General features: G+C 33.2%; 1 long non-coding RNA gene and 1 other non-coding gene across 2 annotated transcripts in view; one reads left to right on the top strand and one right to left on the bottom strand.

Moving 5' to 3' along the window:
• LOC131178587 (uncharacterized) overlaps positions 1–20,049 on the top strand; it is a 76,605-nt gene that overhangs the window by 51,605 nt on the left and 4,951 nt on the right. The gene's annotated exons all lie outside the window — the stretch shown is intronic.
• On the bottom strand, positions 1,624–1,730 carry LOC131178946 (small nucleolar RNA R71). The gene has a single exon (XR_009147953.1). It is a non-coding gene; the product is annotated as a small nucleolar RNA R71 (small nucleolar RNA).

Raw genomic sequence — 20,049 nt, 5'->3', positions numbered from 1 at the left:
GATTTAATTATTTTTGATCTGTTGAATGATTTGCTAAAAAGGCCTATTAGTTAATTGTTTGATTTGATCAATTGCTAGTTCATCTTCATAATCTGTAGTTGTTGTGTAAGATTGAACATGAGTAGCAACTAGGTTTTATTGATTATGATCCAAGTTTTCGATAATAACCTAAGGAAACAATAGGGTGGATTAAATGATTTATGCTTCATAAATTATTGTTCAGCTTAACTACTTCCTTTTCTTAAAGCAGTTATTAATTTGATGAGGATTGCTAAATACCAACTTAGTTAATAATTAGAGTCAAGAAGAGTGCTAGGCTCGAATTGATGAGTATAGGGAAGTCAGGGGTTTACCTCGCTGTTTGGTAAATCTACGTTAAGTATTCAATAAGATATAATTGTATTTCTTTTGTGTATGATCAAATCAATGCATTGGAATGAGAATTACCTTGGACTGAAGTTTGTTTAATTTGAGAGTTTCATATTTAATTTTAGTTCTTAATTTCTGATTTTTTTATTTCTTCTTTGGATTGTGAATTAACCCCCCTTAACCTTTGTTTCTTTTCCATTACACAAGCACACAAAATTTAATAATTCAGTCTCTAGGGTTCGACCTAGATTCACCACTTATTGCAGAAAATATTTCATACTTGGTGATTTCAATTAATTTAATTTCTTGTGGATTCGACACCCATCAAGAATTTTGGCATCGTTGTCGGGGACTGAAGTTTATTTGATTTCTTGTTTTTGGTGTTAGATATTCTGTTATTAATTTTGTTTATGAGTTGTTGCTATTTTCAGGTTTTTGGAAAAGAAAATAATAATAATAATAATAATAATAATAATAATAATAATAATAATAATAATAATAATAATAATAATAATAATAATTATGGTGTTACTGCTCATTAAGGATTTTTGTTGAATTTGAAGGGCGACCCATACCTATTTTGAAGGAAACGACACTCTGATCAAGACCAATAAATCCATCCTTGGCCCTACCCTCTTGAGGCCAAATTCCATTGTTTTCTAGGGTTTTGAGGCATTTTTTTATTTTTACTTTGATTTCTCTTTGTTTATGACAAAAATTTTCTCAATCTGGTGAGTTGATGTTTGATCTAGAAGTAGAAAAATAGCTAAACGGTTGAGAAAATTAGCTAAGCAAGCTAGGCAGATTCCAAGTACATCTGAAGGAGTCCAATCTCCAAAGGAGCTAAGTTCGGATTCGAATTCAGAGTTAAGTTTCGAAAATGAGACCATGGCTACTGCTAGAACTTTGAAAGAGTTGGCTGCTCCTGATCTAAACTAACAGCCATTGTGTATCCAATACCCTGCTTTAAATGTTGCTTTTGAGTTAAAATCTAGACTAATCCATTTGTTGCCTAAATTTCATGGTCTTGCAGGTGAGGATCCACATAAGCATCTAAAGGAATTTCATGTTGCGTGTTCCAGCATGAAACCTCAAGGAGTTTCAGAGGATCAAATCAAGCTTCGAGCTTTCCCTTTCTCACTGGAGGGCACAGCTAAGGATTGGTTGTATTACCTTCCTTCTGGATCTGTCAACTCATGGAATGAGATGAAGCAGATATTTCTGGAGAAGTATTTTCCTGCTTCCCATGCTGCTAACATAAGAAAAGAAATTTGTGACATCCGGCAGTATAATGGAGAGAGCTTGTATGAGTATTGGGAGAGATTTAAGAAGCTGTGTGCAAGCTGTCCCCATTATCAAATAAGTGAGCAGCTTTTGATTCAGTATTTCTATAAGGGACTTCTACCAATGGACCGTAGTATGATAGATGCTGCTAGTGGAGGAGCTTTGGTTGACAAGACACCAGAAGAGGCAAAGAGGCTGATTGCTAACATGGCAGCAAATTCTCAACAGTTTGGAATGAGAATGGATCACACACCTATGAAGGTTAATGAGGTAAGTAAATCTAACCTTTAGAAACAAATTTTTGATTTAACTTCTTTGGTGAGGCAGTTGGCTGTGGGGAACATGCAAACTGTTAAGGCATGTGGAATTTGTTTGGGTTTGGGTCATGCTACTAATATGTGTCCTGCGTTATAAGAGGATGAATCAATGCAATATGCTAATGCAGTAGGACATTATGGACAGCCACAACGCAGGTATGATCCCTATTCGAATACTTATAATCCAGGATGGCGAGATCATCCTAATCTGAGTTATGGGAATCAATCGGTACAAAACTGATACCATCAGCAGATACCACAAGTGAATCAACCACCTCCACCTCCACCTCCGCCTCCCTCAAATCAAGGTATGTCACTTGATGAAATTGTTAAGGCTTTGGCTAACAATACCCAACAGTTTCAACAGGAGACCAGAAATAGCATTCAAAACATAGAGAGGCAGATTGGTCAGTTAGCTTCCTCTGTAAGCAAGCTTGAAGCTCAAGGTTCTGGAAAGCTTCCATCACAAACAGTCATGAACCCTAGAGAAAATGTGAGTGCGATACTGTTACGGAGTGGGAAAGAAGTTGATAATCAGACTCCACATGAGTCAACAAAAAAGAAGAAGCAAGGAGAAAAAGAGTCTAAAATTGATGTAAATACTGAACCTAAACTAAATAAGGTTAATAATTCTGTTCTTCCTCCATTCCCATGCAGGTTGGCTAAAAATAAGAAAGAAGAACAAGAGAAAGAAAATTTGGAGACTTTAAGGAAGGTAGAGGTGAATATACCTTTACTTGATGCAATCAAACAAGTTCCCAAGTATGCTAAATTCCTTAAGGAACTATGCACTACAAAGCGCAAGTTGAGGAATAATGAGAAGATAAGTGTGGGGAAAAATGTGTCGACATTAATTCAACAAAAATTACCCCCTAAGGGTAAGGATCCAGGTTCGTTTTCTATTCCCTGCAGAATAAGTGATTCTAAATTTGAACGTGCAATGACAGATTTAGGAGCATCTATTAATGTTATGTCAAATTCAGTTTTTCAAACTTTAAATTTGGGTCCTTTGAAAGAAACTAGTGTTATTATTCAGTTAGCTGATCATTCTAATGCTTACCCATTGGGAGTAGTTGAGGATGTGTTGGTGCAGGTTGGAGAATTGATTTTTCCTGCAGATTTTTACATTCTGGATATGGAGGATAGTATTCCCACATCAAAGTCATCTTTAATTTGATTTTGTTTGGAAGACCTTTCCTCAAAACTGCCAAGACAAAAATTAATGTGGATGATAGTACCTTAACTATGGAGTTTGATGAAGAGACTGTCAAATTTAATATCTTTGATGCCATGAAGTATCCTGCTGATTATCATTTTGTCTTTTCTATTGATGTTGTTGATACAATTGTGCAGAATGTCTTTGATTTAAGCATGGAGGATGAGTTAGAAGTGGTGATTAGTCAAGGAATTCAAGAAATCAGTACCAATCCACCATTAAGTATAGAGGTTCAAGAGGCAGTAACGGCAATGCAGTCATTACCTCCTGTTCAAAAAAGGTATGGAGTACCAAAGATCAACTTACCTGTATCTCACAAAAAATTATTACGTTCTATTGTGCGGGCACTAGTCCTTGAACTCAAGCCTTTACCTGAGCATTTGAAGTATGTTTACTTGGGAGACAATGAGACACTTCCAGTTATCATCTCAAGTAATTTAACAAAAATTGAAGAAGACAGATTGACTAGGGTTCTGAGACTACACAAGGAAGCAATTGGATGGACAATAGCTGACATCAAAGGTATAAGTCCATCAGTGTGCATGCACAGGATTTTACTGGAGGATGAGGCTAAACCAAGTAGAAAAGCTCAAAGGAGATTGAACCCACAGATGATGGAGGTTGTGAATGTTAGTAGTATGCCCTAGAGCATATCATTTAGTATGTATCTTGTACATAATTTTATTAATAAAAGGCATTTTCACTTTTCCGTTTACATAATATATTTATGTGTAATAGAAAAGGTCCATTGATATTTTGTTAGAAATATTATTCTTAAGTTGTTAAGAATATGAGTGACAATATTTCTAGCACAAAGTATCATAAATAGGTTCACAATCGAGGATACTTCATAATAAGGACATGACTTATCCAGAAAGATTGTATTCATGTTTGTTCCCAAGTTATTTATATGAGATATAAATAAGATGGAATGGTGAGTCTCATGCCATATAACAAACATGATAGGCACTTATAAATGATAAGTAGGCCGAACCAGTGACACTTATGACAAGCACATGGAGTTTACTCTTGTCAATGTTTTGTCATAAATCATATCAGTGCATATAATCTTTAGACCTGAGATAGCACAGTTATCTTGTATATAGGTAGTTTGAGTTTGATACTGCTTTCATACTTGTACTATGTATGGGTATATGGGCATGTGTTGGCTCCTACTAGTTATATATGGAGGTAGGTGTTGATCAAGATGGAATCTGTTCCTCTAAGTAAATAGAGATAAAATCCTATGTTCATTTAATTGTTCTTGATGTTTCAAGTTCCTGGCCCGGATAGAGAGATTTATTCAGAAAATCGTTTCTGATGAGAAAACTCTTTTTAATCAAGAACTGGTATTAAAAGAGAACATAATATTTATGGCAAATGGTGTTTGACATTAACCATGACTACAGCTTGAGTTGGGATTTTGTACAGAGAGATTCTAGTGCATGGTAACATATGATTATAGGTTCATTTAAGGTAAACCTTATTACTAATTGGGTGGCCATGGCATGCTATGCTAGGTGTTAACCATGGTCTATGAGGTTCATAAAATGATTTAGAGAAATCATTTATGGTAAGAAAGAGTTCTGATGATATTAAGAGTTGATATCATGTCTCATTGCCAATTAGTGATAAGCCTAGTAAGTCACACACATACACAAGTTATCACCTATTTAAATATGATTTAATTAATTAATTAAAGAGTTTAATTGATTAATTAAATAGGTTTGGTTTGCAATTAAATTGCAAAGTCCCTAGCATGACTTGAAACCAAATCTAGATTATTGGATGTGTAGTATAAATTAAATTTATATTTAAAGTGTTTAAATATGAATTTAATTGATAAGAAATTAATTAATAGAGATTAATTAATTAATTTATATTTGATATAAATTAATTAGAAGAAGAAAATAATTATTTTGGGTTAAGAACTCAAAATTAAGACACAGGGGCATTTTGGTCATTTTGCAGTGTGACACGTGGCACCATGAGATGGTGGCACATGGCACAACACATAAGCTTGTCAAATGTTTTTTTTAATCATGTAAGATGATTAAAATCAAGATTACATATAGGTTTGACACTTGGCACAATGTGATTGGGTCACTTAAACCTAGAGCTAATCAAAAGGTGACATGTGGCTAGGGTTTAATGTGTTAACCTAGCTATTTAAGTGTGGTTATGAAAAGAAAAAATAACCAGTAGCCTCTCCTCTCAATTGTCACGCCACTTTGAGCCTTTCCAGCTATTTCTCTTCATCTCTCATCAATTCAAAGAGATTAGCCATCAATCTCTTGAATTAAGAACACTAGAAATTGTTTCTAGTGTCCTGTTTACATCTCTAATCTCTTAAAAGGCAGAACTTGAATTTCTAATTAATAGAAAGAGCTTTAGAGGCTGTTCAAGGGCTGCCATAGGTGTTCTTGGTGTGGACAAGCTAGAGGGACAATATTTGGTGTCCTGAAGATGAATCTCAAAGGCGCAGACACGCTGCAGTGCATCAAGAGGTTAGTGTAATCGTTCTTGATTTAATCTAGGGTTCTAAAATTAATCTGATTAATTTTAAAATCTTAAATGGAAAATACAGATCCAAAAACATATTAAAAGAATTTTAATATGTTGTTTATCATTGAAATCAAATAGATAAAAAATAAATCTTGCATGGTGCATGTGACCCTAGGTGAAATTTTTGAATTCAATGGTATAATCTTGTGTTTTTCACTCTTCCGTTCCTTCAGTGAAGAAGGAGATTTTAAAGCTATTGGATGCAGGAGTTATTTACCCAATTTCAGACAGCAAATGGGTAAGTCTAGTCCAAGTAGTGCCAAAAAAATCAGGAGTCACTATGGTAGCAAATCAAGATAATGAACTTGTTCCAACAAGGATTCAGAGTGGATGGCGAATGTGCATAGACTACCGTAAGCTGAATTCAACAACAAGGAAGGAGCACTTCCCATTGCCATTCATTGATCAGATGCTTGAGCGGTTAGCAGGTAAGTCTTATTTTTGCTTTCTTAATGGCTTTTCTGGATATAATCAAATTGTGATTGCACCGGAGGATCAAGAGAAGACTACCTTCACTTGCCCTTTTGGAACTTTTACTTTTAGAGGGATGCCCTTCGGGCTTTGTAATGCACCTGGCACATTTCAGAGATGCATGATGAGCATATTTTCATATTACATTGATACTTGCATTGAGGTATTCATTGTCACACCTCACTCCTCTGTAAGGCATGACATGATCCCATAGAATACCTAATGAACTACCGAACTTCACCTACCGATACCTCATTAAGTATCCTACAGGAGATTTTAAAACCATTTTCTTACATTTTGTAAGTGGTATACATTTTGTAAGTGGTAAACATTTTGGTAGGAATTAAAATCATTTATTCGAAGTTTTAAAACTACTTAAAATTTTTGTCCCATTTTATTTTTCAGCAAATTTTATAAAAATTTCGGCAGAGTGCCGTCTGTATTTTGAGAAAACAGTTCTTCAAATACCTGAAAAAATACTTCCAATAAAATTTTCCACAACTCCCAACCCAAATCAACTCAAAATTCTCAAATCAAACTACTTCAAAATAATTCCATCAACATTCCATTCAATAAGGCTAATTTACATTCACAAGTTTAATTTACAAATATAAAATCCAAAAATAATATTATTATAATTTATAAATACAACTGCTCAACTTTATATTAATACATATGAACAATATTTATTTACATCAAACTAAATTACATTGGGTATAAAATAATACCCGTATAAAATCAGCGAAAGCTTTTCTAGTTCAGCAGCTCACTCTGCTGCTTTTTCTTGCTCCTATCTGCGACAGTAAAATAAGCTATCGCTGAGTATAAAAATACTCAATGGTGCACAATAAAAATTTGAAACACAATACATAAAACATTCATTGATAAATCACCATTTAAATATTACACAAATCATCAAAACTCATTATAGCACAATTTTGGTCAAACAATTTAATAAACATAGTGTTGCCAATTCATACACAACTTAAGCCATGACACAAAATTTCCGATCAATGTCGTGTTCTACACCATGACAAAGCAATCTACAACCCCACCAATCGAAATCAATGAGGGAGGTGGCTAGCTAGCTAATGAGTACTCATCCGATCTACAACCTCAACGGGTAAACCAGAGATGGAGGAAAAATAATCGATCTCACCCCATAAATGGAGGAGGAATAATAAGGCACTGTCATGCTAAGTGTGAATCAAAAATCTATTTCAAACATTTTATTCAAATAATTCATGAGAAATTCGATAAATTTCCAAAGTCATAATTTCATTCACAAAGTGGCAACACAATTCATGATTAACATCAAATTTTCATAAATCATACTAAATCAATTTTTCAATGATAAAAGGCTCAAATAAGGTTTATTGTGCATAAACCTGACATGAGTCGCCTTTAGGCCTTAACTCAGTCTCTCAGACCTTCCGAGTCTTTTTCAGCTGAAACACAAAATTTATAGTGCCTCAGTATCTTTACTTTATAATAATTCCCATAGCTAATTCTAATATGTTCAATTCTAGCCCCAATATGCTTAAACTTATATTCTTGAAAATTTTCATGTTGAGGTTACTATTCATGATACTATTCAAGTTAAAATATTGACTTTCTTATGCTTAAAAGGTATGGGAACTCCAACTATACTCACATACCACATTTTGGTCACCAATTTTGTTGGTTTTGGTTGTTTTCTCAAAACTTAAGTCTTTTAAGTAAAATTGTAAATTTTTAGTTTTAGTTTCTTAGGTTGCACTGTTCTATTGGTGATGTTGCTGTTAGAATTTGACTAAGTTTTGTTCATAGAAATTGTTCCTTATTGTCTTAACTTTATTCTCCTTTTTGAATCACTCCATTTGGAGTTTTTTAGCTCAAGTTATAGCTATTTGAATCATGGCTGCTGGATTGGACTTAACCCATATTTCTAGACACCAAACTGGTTCGAGCAGTTTTAGGTCACCAATTTTGGGTGGCCAAATGACTTAGTTAAGGGCATAATTTGAGTTTGTGTTATTCATAAAAGTTTTATGTCTATATCTCAGCTTTTCATTGGTAAAATTTCAGGTCATTTAGACCTGCCTAGCCCAAGTTATGGCACACTGTTCATTTGGTCATTTTTGTACAGGTCAGATTGCCTAATCCGGATTTGGTCAATTTGTTCACTAGGTTTTAGTCACTTTTTGGTCATGATTCCTAAATGAAAAATGTGTCATTTTGTGTCTAATTTTATTCCCCATTGGCTTCACACTAATTGGGCTTGTAAATTTTCAGTTTTGGTCCTTGAAAGGAATCTTGGTCATGCTGCCTGCATACTGCTCACATCCAATCTGAATCTAAACCTAATTCTAACACTTCCAACATGCATCAATTGGTCACAAATGACCATTTTCCATCTCAAACAAGGTCAAACATACCATTTGACCATTTCTCAAATTTTTTGGCTTCCAAACCCTAGGTGCCAAAATGGTAACTACCTAGTTGTTACATTTCACTAAATCAAAGCCTACCAACATCATTCCTCAACTCAATTAAGCTTCTATACACTTTTAATTCAATCAAATTCATGCATCACCATGGCAAACTCTAGCTGGCCAAAATCCCTACCTAGGCCTCCAATACTTATTTTCATTTCATTTTAAGCATATTTCTAAGTTCATTAAGCTATAAATACAATAATTAAACTATAAATTCCAAGTTTAGCTACTAACCTTGAATGAAGCTTCCCAACCTCTTACTTTTCTAAATTTTCTCCTCTTCTTTCTTCTTCAATCTTCTTGTCAAGTGGTAATAGCAAGTATTAATTAAGAATCTTAGGGAATTTATGGGAAATTTTGGGGTTTAAGAAGCTTAAAATTAAGCTTCCATGGAGGTTTGTGAGAGAAAGGGAGAGGGAAGGAGTGCCACGGTAAGGAGAAGAAGAAGAAGTAAAAAAAAAATCTTTTTAATTTTTGTTTTTATTCCACATAATTGACTTGGTCAAAAAAGAAAAAAAAAATTAAATAAATTAAAAATCAATTGATGTCATGCATGATGTCACACACATGATGTCATAAGTCCATTTTCTTTTCTTTTCTTTTCTTTTATTTTTCTATTAGTTCTTTAATTAAATTCTTAATCCCAAAAATTTTCTTTTCTCAAATTTTATTTGACAATCAGGTCAAGAGTCAGCTCTAGGGGTCAATTGACCAAATTGCCCCTCGATGGTTCGACCCGATTTGCAAATAATTCAATATTTCTTTCGGATCCCTGACCTAATTATTTGACCAGCGTAATAATTCTTTTTCGTGATTTTCTCTTTTCCACTATGTTCACAATAGTCCTAAGGACCGTGGCGTCACATTTTACGGTTCAAAATTTGAGTTTAAATAGACTTCGCAGTCCTTCCCAAGAAGGTCACCCATCGTTGTGACTCTCGGCTCGTTTAACTTCTTATGTTTTGTTTTTCTTATTTATATTTAACTAATTGGCAATTACTAATTATTTGTGTTTAGGGCTTATCTAGTTGTCTTAAGTGTGATTCTAATTCCCTCAGTTGTCCGGACCGACACCGGTCACCGGAACAATAAGATATACCAGGCTATGCAAATAGGGGTGTTGCATTCATGGATGATTTTACTGTGTATGGTGATTCATTTGATGTATGTTTACATCATTTAAATTCTGTTCTTGAGAGATGCATTGAGAAAAATCTTGTTTTAAATTTTGAGAAAAGTCATTTTATGGTGGAACAGGGGATTGTTTTGGGTCATGTTGTCTCTAATAGGGGTATTGAGGTGGATAAGTCTAAAATTGATTTAATTGTGAACTTACCTTGCCCCACAACTGTGAGGAAAGTACGCTCTTTTCTTGATTATGCAGGTTTCTATCGCAGGTTCATTAAGGATTTCTCTAAGATAGCATTGCCTTTGTCTAGACTCTTGCAAAAATATGTTTCTTTTGAGTTCAGTGAAGAGTGCAAGGAAGCATTTGACAAATTAAAATCTGCATTGACATCTCCCCTTATTATCCAGGCTCCTGATTGGACAATACCATTTGAAATTATGTGTGACGCGAGTAATTATGCAGTGGGAGCAGTTTTAGGGCAGCGTGTTGGGAAGCTCTTTCATGTGATTTATTATGCATCCAGAACACTCAATTCAGCTCAGCGCAATTATTCTATGATCGAAAAAGAGTTTTTGGCTATAGTTTTTTACTTTAGATAAATTTCGGTCATATTTGCTTGGTTCTAAAATAATTATCTTCTCTGATCATGCAGCGTTGAAGTATCTCTTGGCAAAGAAGGAAGTAAAACCAAGGTTGATTAGATGGATTCTTCTGCTGCAAGAATTTGATCTTCAAATCAAGATAAGAAAGGAGTTGAGAACCTAGAAGTAGATCATTTGAGCAAGTTAGTAACACAAGAAGATCCACTTCCTTTGCAGGAACTTTTTCCTGATGAGTAGTTATTTAAATTACAAGGTATGATCCCTTGGTATGCTGATTTGGTGAATTATTTGGTTACTATGGTTGTACCTTTTGATTTGAGTAGAGCTATGAAAGAGAAATTGAAAACTGAGGTTAAGTATTATGTGTGGGATGACCCATATTTGTGGAAAATTTATTCAGATCAAATTATTAGGAGATGTGTTCCTGATAATGAGATTCAATATATTCTTACTTTTTGTCATGCCTATGCATGTGGAGGTCATTTTGGACCCAAGAGAACAGGTCAAAAAATATTAGATTGTGGTTTTTACTGGCCCACTATATTTCGTGATTCATATTTGATTCACAAAAATTGTGAACAATGTCAAAGAACAGGAAGTTTAACCCATAGGAATGAGATGATTCTGAATCCAATACTTGTTTGTGAGATTTTTGATGTGTGGGGTATTGATTTTATGGGTCCATTTCCTTTTTCTTTTGGCTTTGTTTATATATTACTTGCTGTTGATTATGTCTCGAAATGGGTGGAAGCCAAAGCCACCAGGACTGATGATTCTAAAGCTGTTGTAGATTTTATCAAGTTACACATTTTTAGCAGGTTTGGAGTTCCTAGAGCTCTAATCAGTGACCGAGACATACATTTTTGTAATAGAACTGTTGAGGCATTATTGAGGAGATATGGTATTTTCCATAGGATATCTACAGTTTATCACCCTCAAACAAGTGGACAAGCAGAGGTGTCTAACAGAGAGATCAAGTCTATTTTGAAAAAAAAAAACAGTGAAGCCAAATAGAAAAGATTGGAGCCTTAAACTTGATGATGCTTTGTGGGCTTACAAGACTGCTTATAAGACACCCATAAGTTTGTTCCCCTACAGATTGGTATTTGGTAAGTTGTGTCACCTTCCTGTTGAGTTAGAACATAAGGCCTATTGGGCTGTTAGACAATGTAATTTAGATTTGGATACTGCTGGTGTGGGAAAAAAATTACAATTGCAGGAATTAGAGGAAATTTGACTTGAGGCTTATGAGAACTCTAAGATCTATAAAGAAAATACCAAAGCATTCCATGAAAAACTAATTCTAAGGAAGTAGTTTGTGGTTGGACAAAAAGTTTTATTGTATAATTCCATATTGCAGCTGATGCCTAGTAAGTTGCGTTCTCGTTGGAGTGGACCTTTGTTGTTACTAATGTGTTTCCTTATGGTGCAGTTGAAATTCAAAGTTTAGGAACTAATAAGGTGTTCAAGATCAACGGTCATAGACTCAAGTCATTTTATGAAGGGTTTCAGGAGCATACAGTGGAGGAGCTCAAATTGAGTAACCCAATTTATGTGGACTAAGGAGCTTTGCCATGTCGAGCTAACGACGATAAACAAAAGCGCTTCTTGGGAGGCAACCCATGGGTGGCTTGTTAGCCACAATTAGATTTGTTTTCTTTCCCTTATTTTATTTTTATTTTTATTTTTATTTTTATTTTTTATTTTTTATTTTTTTGCATTTGGGCTTTACATTGGGGACAATATAAGTTTTAAGTGTGAGGGAGGAGAAATTTATTGCTGTAATTTTTTTTTAATTAATAAAAAAATAATAAAAAAAAAAATAAAAAAAAAAAATAAATATTGTTCTCATAAGCTTGATTTATGATTCTATATTAACTCTCAAAGAGAAGTGCTTTGTCCTTGAAATGACTTTTCTATTTTAGATTAAATTTTTGAGATTTTAGGCAAGGTAATAGTAGCTTTAATGATGGATTTTTCCTCTTCTCTATACCATAGAGTAATTTTTTTCTGCATAAATCATTTAGGCTTGATTTAATGGTGAAATAATTAGTTATGTGTGCTTTAAACTAGAGTCATGCATATTTCAGAACTTTGTTTAATCTATCATAGCACTTTATAATAAGTAAATGCATAAATTGAGAGAAATAAAAGGTTGAACTTGAAAATTACTCCGCTATTTTAGTTAAGCAAACTAACCAGGGGTTTTCATGAACCCCATGTCGATCCTCAGGCTAAAAGCTAGCAAGGATATGAGCAATGTACTTTTCTGAAGATGACGGTTGAAATAAATAAATAAATAAATAAGTAACTGTGACAAGAGAGAAATACCAATTTCAAATATAAAAAAAAGGGCATTTCTATCTCCCCTAAGATTTGCAAAGAGTTATAATTGTTGTGCCTTGATAAATTAGCATTGTGTTTTGGTGTGTATTGACTTAAAATTTTATGAAACTTTAATTGTGTGAGCTTAATTGATTTCAAGCCTTTTGTTGGAAAATTGTTGATATATTGTTATGGTGTTGATGGAATTTATTATGATGGTTATTACCTTACTTGCTTCTTCTTTCAAACTTTTAATCTTTTGTTAAAAAATGTTGTGATAGGATGAAGTTAAGGAACTTCTAAGTGGAGTTGATTGAGAGTTTAAGTCATGCTTGAGGACAAGCATGGAATAAGTGTGGGGGAATTTGATAAGTGTATAATTTATTAATTTTACTCTAATCACAATTAGTGTTTTTAGTGTGTTTTTATGTTTAATTCAGTTGGTTAAAATATATTTATCATTTAGGCATATTTTTACATAGTTGTGGAATAATTGTGTTAAATGGAGAAATTTTTAACATTTGAACTTTGCTGTATTTTTCAGGTGTTTCTAAAGTTGTAGGTCTCTAAATTGATTGCTGTTTAATACATTGAAAAGCTAAGATAGAGCACTTCAAATGATAAAGAGGGACCAAAGCCCAAATCAGTCTCCAAGGTTGACAAAATGAGCTATGGATCTATTGCAAAAGCCCAGACTCAATGCGTCATGACCACTTTTAGTATTTATTTTGTTTTTGGAGTTTCAGACTTTCAAATGAAGCAAGGCCAAGCCCAATTGAACCTTAAGACACCTCTACAACTTCTATGAAGGGCTGGACATGAGATGAGGCCATTTTAATTGTCAAAAACGGCAATGAAGTCGTCACAATAGGCTAGACCGTCTGACTGAATCAGTCCTGATTTTTGGGCCATAACTTGGGCTGTAGACCTCGGATTTGGGTCCATGAGTACCCGTTAGAAAGCTAAGAAATAGGGCTATAACTTTCTTGAAGAGGACAGAGGCAGATTCGGAAAGAAAGTTGCTGAAAATCTGCCTTGATTCCAAAAACGTGAATACAGGATGAAAATTTGCATCTTGAATTTCAAAAACTTTCCTAGTTTGGTTTGGTTCCTATTTTTGGGATTAGGCTTTTTTAGTATAAATACATCTTTGGGCAGTAGTTAAGAGCATCCCAATTTAGACTTTCATTCTCCATTTACATTCTAGATTTCTTCTTTAATTTTCTGTAAGCCATGAACATGAGTGGCTAATTTTTTAATTCAGTTCAAGGGATTCAAGTTCTTATGTATGATTTGTGAAACCAGGTTCTTAATTTAATTTATGTCTTTTTGAATATCTATTGTTTTCTGATTTAATTATTTTTTATCTGTTGAATGATTTACTAAAAAGGCTTATTAGTTAATTGTTTGATTTGATCAATTACTAGTTCATCTTCATAAACCATAATTGTTGTGTAAGATTGAACATGAGTAGCAATTAGATTTTATTGATTATGATCCAAGTTTTCGATAATAACCTAAGAAAATAATAGGGTGGATTAAATAATTTATGCTTCATAAATTGTTGTTCAGCTTAACTACTTCCTTTTCTTAAAGCAATTATTAATTTGATGAGGATTGCTAAATACCAACTCAATTAATAATTAGAGTCAATAAGAGTGCTGAGCTCGAATTGATGAGTATAGGGAAGTCAGGGGTTTACCTCGCTGTTTGGTAAATCTACGTTAAGTATTCAATAAGATATAATTGTATTTCTTTTATCTATGATTAAATCAATGCATTGGAATGAGAATTATCTTGGATTGAAGTTTATTTAATTCGAGAGTTTCATATTTAATTTTAGTTCTTAATTTCTGATTTTTTTTATTTCTTCTTTGGATTGTGAATTAACCCCCCCCCTCCCCCCCAAACCTTTGTTTCTTTTCCATTACACAAGCGTATGTAATTTAATAATTCAGTCTCTAGGGTTCGACCTAGATTCACCAGTTACTGCAGAAAATATTTCATACTTGGTGATTTCAGTTAATTTAATTTATGGTGGATTCGACACCCATTAGAGAGTCCTTCTTGGAGTCCTCACCCTCATAATACAAAGGAGAGTCCTTCCTTGGAGTGCCCCAAATATATTATTAAGGGAGAGTTCTTCCTTTAGCTTGGCCCGTTATTAAATAAAATACCGAAGACATAAAATTATTGAATAGCTTAAGATGAAACAATACGGGTAAAGATTTACGGTTAATTATGCTGATGATGGGACTTTTCTTCATTAACTGAGAGTCCTCATTGAGAAAGAGAACTTTCCATGTTTTAATTAATACGTCCCTTTTGAATTAAGGCTTAATTAAAAGGAATGAAAATCTATACCCATATTGGTTCATATATAAAAAATTCACTACACACACACCGCACCCTCAATTATTTGGATGCCAATAACTAGGTGAATGATGAGTGAGCTAAGAATCCTCCTCACTCATTGTGAATTTCTAGGGACTAAATAATACCTTTTCGAAATTAGAGTCCTAATTATTAGGATGGAGGAATTTAATAAAATACATTTATATATAACAAATTAAACAAACACAATATCAACTTACTTTAGGTTGTCCCATTTATTCATGTTCTTGGGATACCCAAAATGGTGAAATATCAAGTGTTTTTATGATAATCATTGAGAACTAACATCGTAATTTTAATCCCAAAAGTTATCGACTTTAAGTTATAAAGAGCACATCATTAAATCTACTTGCCCTTGTTTAGGGACGATATGGAGTGCTTAACACCTTCCCCACACGTATACGGACCTCAAACCTAGAATCTCTGTCTTAAAAGTAGTCAAACCTTTTTCAAAAATAAAAATGATTTTCTTTAATTTTCGACTCCTCATTCTCCACTTAGGTAAGAATCGTCCAACGATCGCAAAACCCTTGTGACATAATATAATATAAAAATATAATTTTTATATTATTTATATAAATTAATAATAAATAAATATATTTAATGAATTAGAAAATCCATTTTAATAATATATAATAATATAATTTTGATTTTATATAATAATAAATTAAGCAATTTTTAAATGAATGTAATATTACACTTATTAATATTTATTAAATATTTTATTTATTACTAATTTTACATTAATAGCATATAAAATTATATTTTATATATGATATTGTGTACTATTATATATTTTTATATATATTGATAATTTTTAATATAAAATTAATAATAAGTAAATATATTCAATAAATTTTACCAAGCACAATCGTAAATTTAGTGATTTATATATTGAATATTTATATTAAAATTCATGTAATGTATAATTAAAACAATAAATATATAAATTTAAGTGTAAATAATTAATTTAAAATATATTGAACTCATTTTTTTATAAAATCATACTTATAATAATCACACCTTTTTTTTTTATAGGAACTGATTAATACGCACATGAGATAGGGACAGAACATACCATTAGTTAAAATCATGACAATTTTGACCAAGTATGCTAGCCCATATATCTCATGTAACAACTCAAAATTTTTAAATTATAAATAAAATGAAAAGGAAATATTATGTTATTAATATCATAAGATTTATTTGAATTGATTTTAAAATAAAGGAAGATAATAATAATAAATAAATTAATAATAAATAAATTAATTAAAGTTAATTTAGTAAATGAGAATAAAATAATTAAAATTTCCTAGATTATATTTATTTTTATCATTATTAGAGTTTTATTAAACTTTAACATAATAAAATAATTTTGGACCTAATCGTAAACCTCTAAGAAGTTGAGGGACTAATAGTGTAATTAGAAGTTAAAAAAAAAAAAAGAAACCCAAAACGCAGTGCACAACCGTGCCCCCCCCCCCCCTCCCCCCTCCCTCACTCTCCTTTCTCCCTGACTCTCTCCCCTCCTCCCTCTCGTTTTTCTTCTTGCCGGTAAGAGATCCGCTGCTAGTGACCACCCTAGCTGCTTCAGCGTGATCGGGAGACCACCAGTGGACAGGAAACGGTGACGGAAGAAGGCAGCGGTGACGAGAATTAAAGAGAGAGAGAGAGCGACAATGAGGACTTCCAAGGCCATTTTCGACAGTTTCTGGCTGCCTATCGACATGGGAGGGGTGGCGCTCAACTCCTGGGACCACAGGCTTCCCATCCCAACCGGCGGTGCTCCGTTCCATGGAGGTTTTCGGTGAGTTTCAAAGAGAGAAAGAGGAGAGAGAAAAATTTGAGCAGTGGCTTTCCGGCCACTTTTCTGGCGATCCGACCGTTGGATCGGAAATATGAGGCCATGGATAGACACAGGACGATGAGATCTTTGAGATAAGACCAGCCCCGCTCCGATCGGATACTATTGGAAAAAGACGATAATCGGATGGTCCAGATCGCTTGTTGAGATTTTCAAACTTTTTCGATTCTTAAAAATTAAAAATAATTTTATGATAGTTATTAACAATTTTTAGGCATAATTTAGGTGCAATCGAATCGAAGATAGCTCACCGGTGTCGGGACCGCATTTTCATCCAGATTCGGCAGCCCGTCTCAGAACGTGGTCGATATTATAGTTAGTCCTAACATTTTTAGACTTTTTGGATGCATTCCAGATATCAGAATTGGCATAGGTAAACCCGAACTCCAAGTTGCTCATTTTCAGCTAATATCGATTTAGAATAAAATTCATAAAATATTCATGGAAGATCAGAAAATTATATTTCCTTTTGCATTAGCTTAGTAATATTGCTAAGGACCGCGGGGAAAAATTTTAGAATTTTTAGAGCTTGTCGGAGTGAATTTTTAAGAAATGTCAATTATAGGGACTAAAAGGTAATTTTTCAAGTTTGTTACTATTGTCTGATTCAGAGGGCCCAGGAGGGGCCATATGATGTTGATGAGATGTGATAATGGAAATTGAGAATTTAGAAGTGTTATTTGAATCTTTGTATAGATTGGGTAGGTCCTAGGTATAAGGGAAATTTTGCCGGATTTTCTACATGAATTAGGTTGTCTGTTGTCTTTTTAGAGTTTTATTTTGACTTAGTACTAATAAATTTATAATATAATTATTTAGGTGATCGAGGTCAACTATTTTCCTCAATCCAGCAGCCACAATAGTCATCGGTGTACTGTGAGTAAAATATTAATTTTAATTGTAATTTCGATATTATTATATATTCAAGCATGTCCATGCATCACTTATAAATATGTATCTATGTAATTAAATACTATGCACGTTTTATATTACATTCATAATTGTTAAAGTGCCATGGATATTGTTTGTGGTAATTTGAAGCAGTGTGTGTGCTTTAGCATGTTTGTGGTGTGGGATATGGACAGGATGGGTAGACACGGCTTAAGAGACACTCACTGGGACCGGGTCCTTCAGGGTAGACACAGCTTGAGAGACACTCGCTGGGACTCCGCATTTGGTTTATTAAGCGAAAGTCCGGCTTGAGAGACACTCACTGGCAAAGGTTAGATTAAGAGGGCTGTATAGAGGATCAGCTCCCATATGTGTATTGTTTGACAGTGTTGGGTGTGTGAGTGCTCCAAATTGCCTTTTTGCTGATTGTGATATGAATTGTATGAAAAATTTATGAGGATGTTGCATATCACTCTAAAGGGTGCATTAGCTTTAGATAGCTATAGAGATTATGATTGAAATTGATATTTTACTCTCTGAGTCGAACGCTCACTCCTGTTCACCCTATTTTTCTAGGCTACAGGAGGAGATATTTTTCAGAATAACTTACTTCTTTTCTCGCAGGTTATCAATAATTATTTAATTGTATTATTATTCTCTAAATTTGAAATTTAGAACTCCGCGTGTACTAGTAGTAGCATTAATCCTGTCAGAGACTGCATGCATTTAAGTTTTTGTATTAACAAATGAAAATTTTTTATGAGTTTTAAATAGTTTGTTAATGATGTAACAGGGTTAAGCCTGGCTCTCCTAATTTTAGTTTCAGATAATTACTGGGTTAAGTGTTAGTAGTATGCCCTAGAGTATATCATTTAGTATGTATCTTGTATATATTTTATTAATAAAAGACATTTTCACTTATTCATTTACATAATATATTTATGTGTAATAGAAAAGGTCCATTGATATTTTGTTAAAAATTCTATTCTTAAGTTGTTAAGAATATGAGTGACAGCATTTCTAGCACAAAGTATCATAAATAGGTTCACAATCGAGGATACTTCACAATAAGGAAATGACTTATCCAGAAAAATTGTATTCATGTTTGTTCCCAAGTTATTTATATGAGATATAAATAAGATGGAATGGTGAGTCTCATGCCATATAACAAATAAGATAGACACTTATACATGATAAGTAGGCCGAACCAGTGACACTTATGACAAGCACATGGAGTTTACTCTTGTCAATGCATTGTCATAAATCATACCAGTGCATATAATCTTTAGACATGAGATAGCACAGTTATCTTGTATATAGGTGGTTTGAGTTTGATACTGCTTTCATACTTGTACTGTGTATGTCACACCCTACCCCTCCGTAAGGCATAACATGATCCCGTAGTATACCTAATGAAACTTTGTCTACTAATAACCCATTAAATACACTACAAGGGATTTTAAACATTTTCTTACTTCTTTTTACAGTGGTTAGCACTATTTACAGGTGTTAAAAAAATTTTAACTGAAGTGAAACCAGATAATACATTTGAAGAATTAATCATTTCTGTAAAAATTTTGGCAGAGTGCCATCTGTATTTTGGATAAAACAGTTCTTCAAAAACCTATAAAAAAGCACTTCAATTATTTTGTTCAATCCCCAAACTCCAATATTTAATCAACACAATAAGTTTCTCAACAATTGTCAACTCAAATCCATAATAATTTTCCAGTGTTTTTAAAAGCTGAGACAAAAGAATATATCATAATATTTACAAACCAAAATAATTTACCAATGTAGTTTACAACTTTAATGTACAATTTTAATTCACAACTGCTCAAAACCAAGAACAATATATACATACAGTGAACATATATTACAATACAAAATATAAAATATGGTATACTCAATATATCCAATGATCTCTCAGTGTAGTACTAGCAGCCTAGTCTGCTGCCCTATCAGTCTGTCTACCTACGACAGCAATGAAAAGCTATCGCTGAGCCAATGTCTCAGTGGTGCACAACATTAACACAATGCAACTTTAAATCATAAATCATAAGTCATATAACTAGTGGATACTTAAAACCATAGTTAAATTCAAAGACAGTGAGTGTCATAAAGAATTTAAACTTCATTTCACAA

The sequence above is a fragment of the Hevea brasiliensis genome, chromosome 3, assembly GCF_030052815.1.
Source record: "Hevea brasiliensis isolate MT/VB/25A 57/8 chromosome 3, ASM3005281v1, whole genome shotgun sequence".
Classification (NCBI taxonomy): Eukaryota; Viridiplantae; Streptophyta; class Magnoliopsida; order Malpighiales; family Euphorbiaceae; genus Hevea; species Hevea brasiliensis.
The sequence above is the reverse complement of the archived record's forward strand: the minus strand, read 5'-3'. Positions and strand labels throughout refer to the sequence as shown.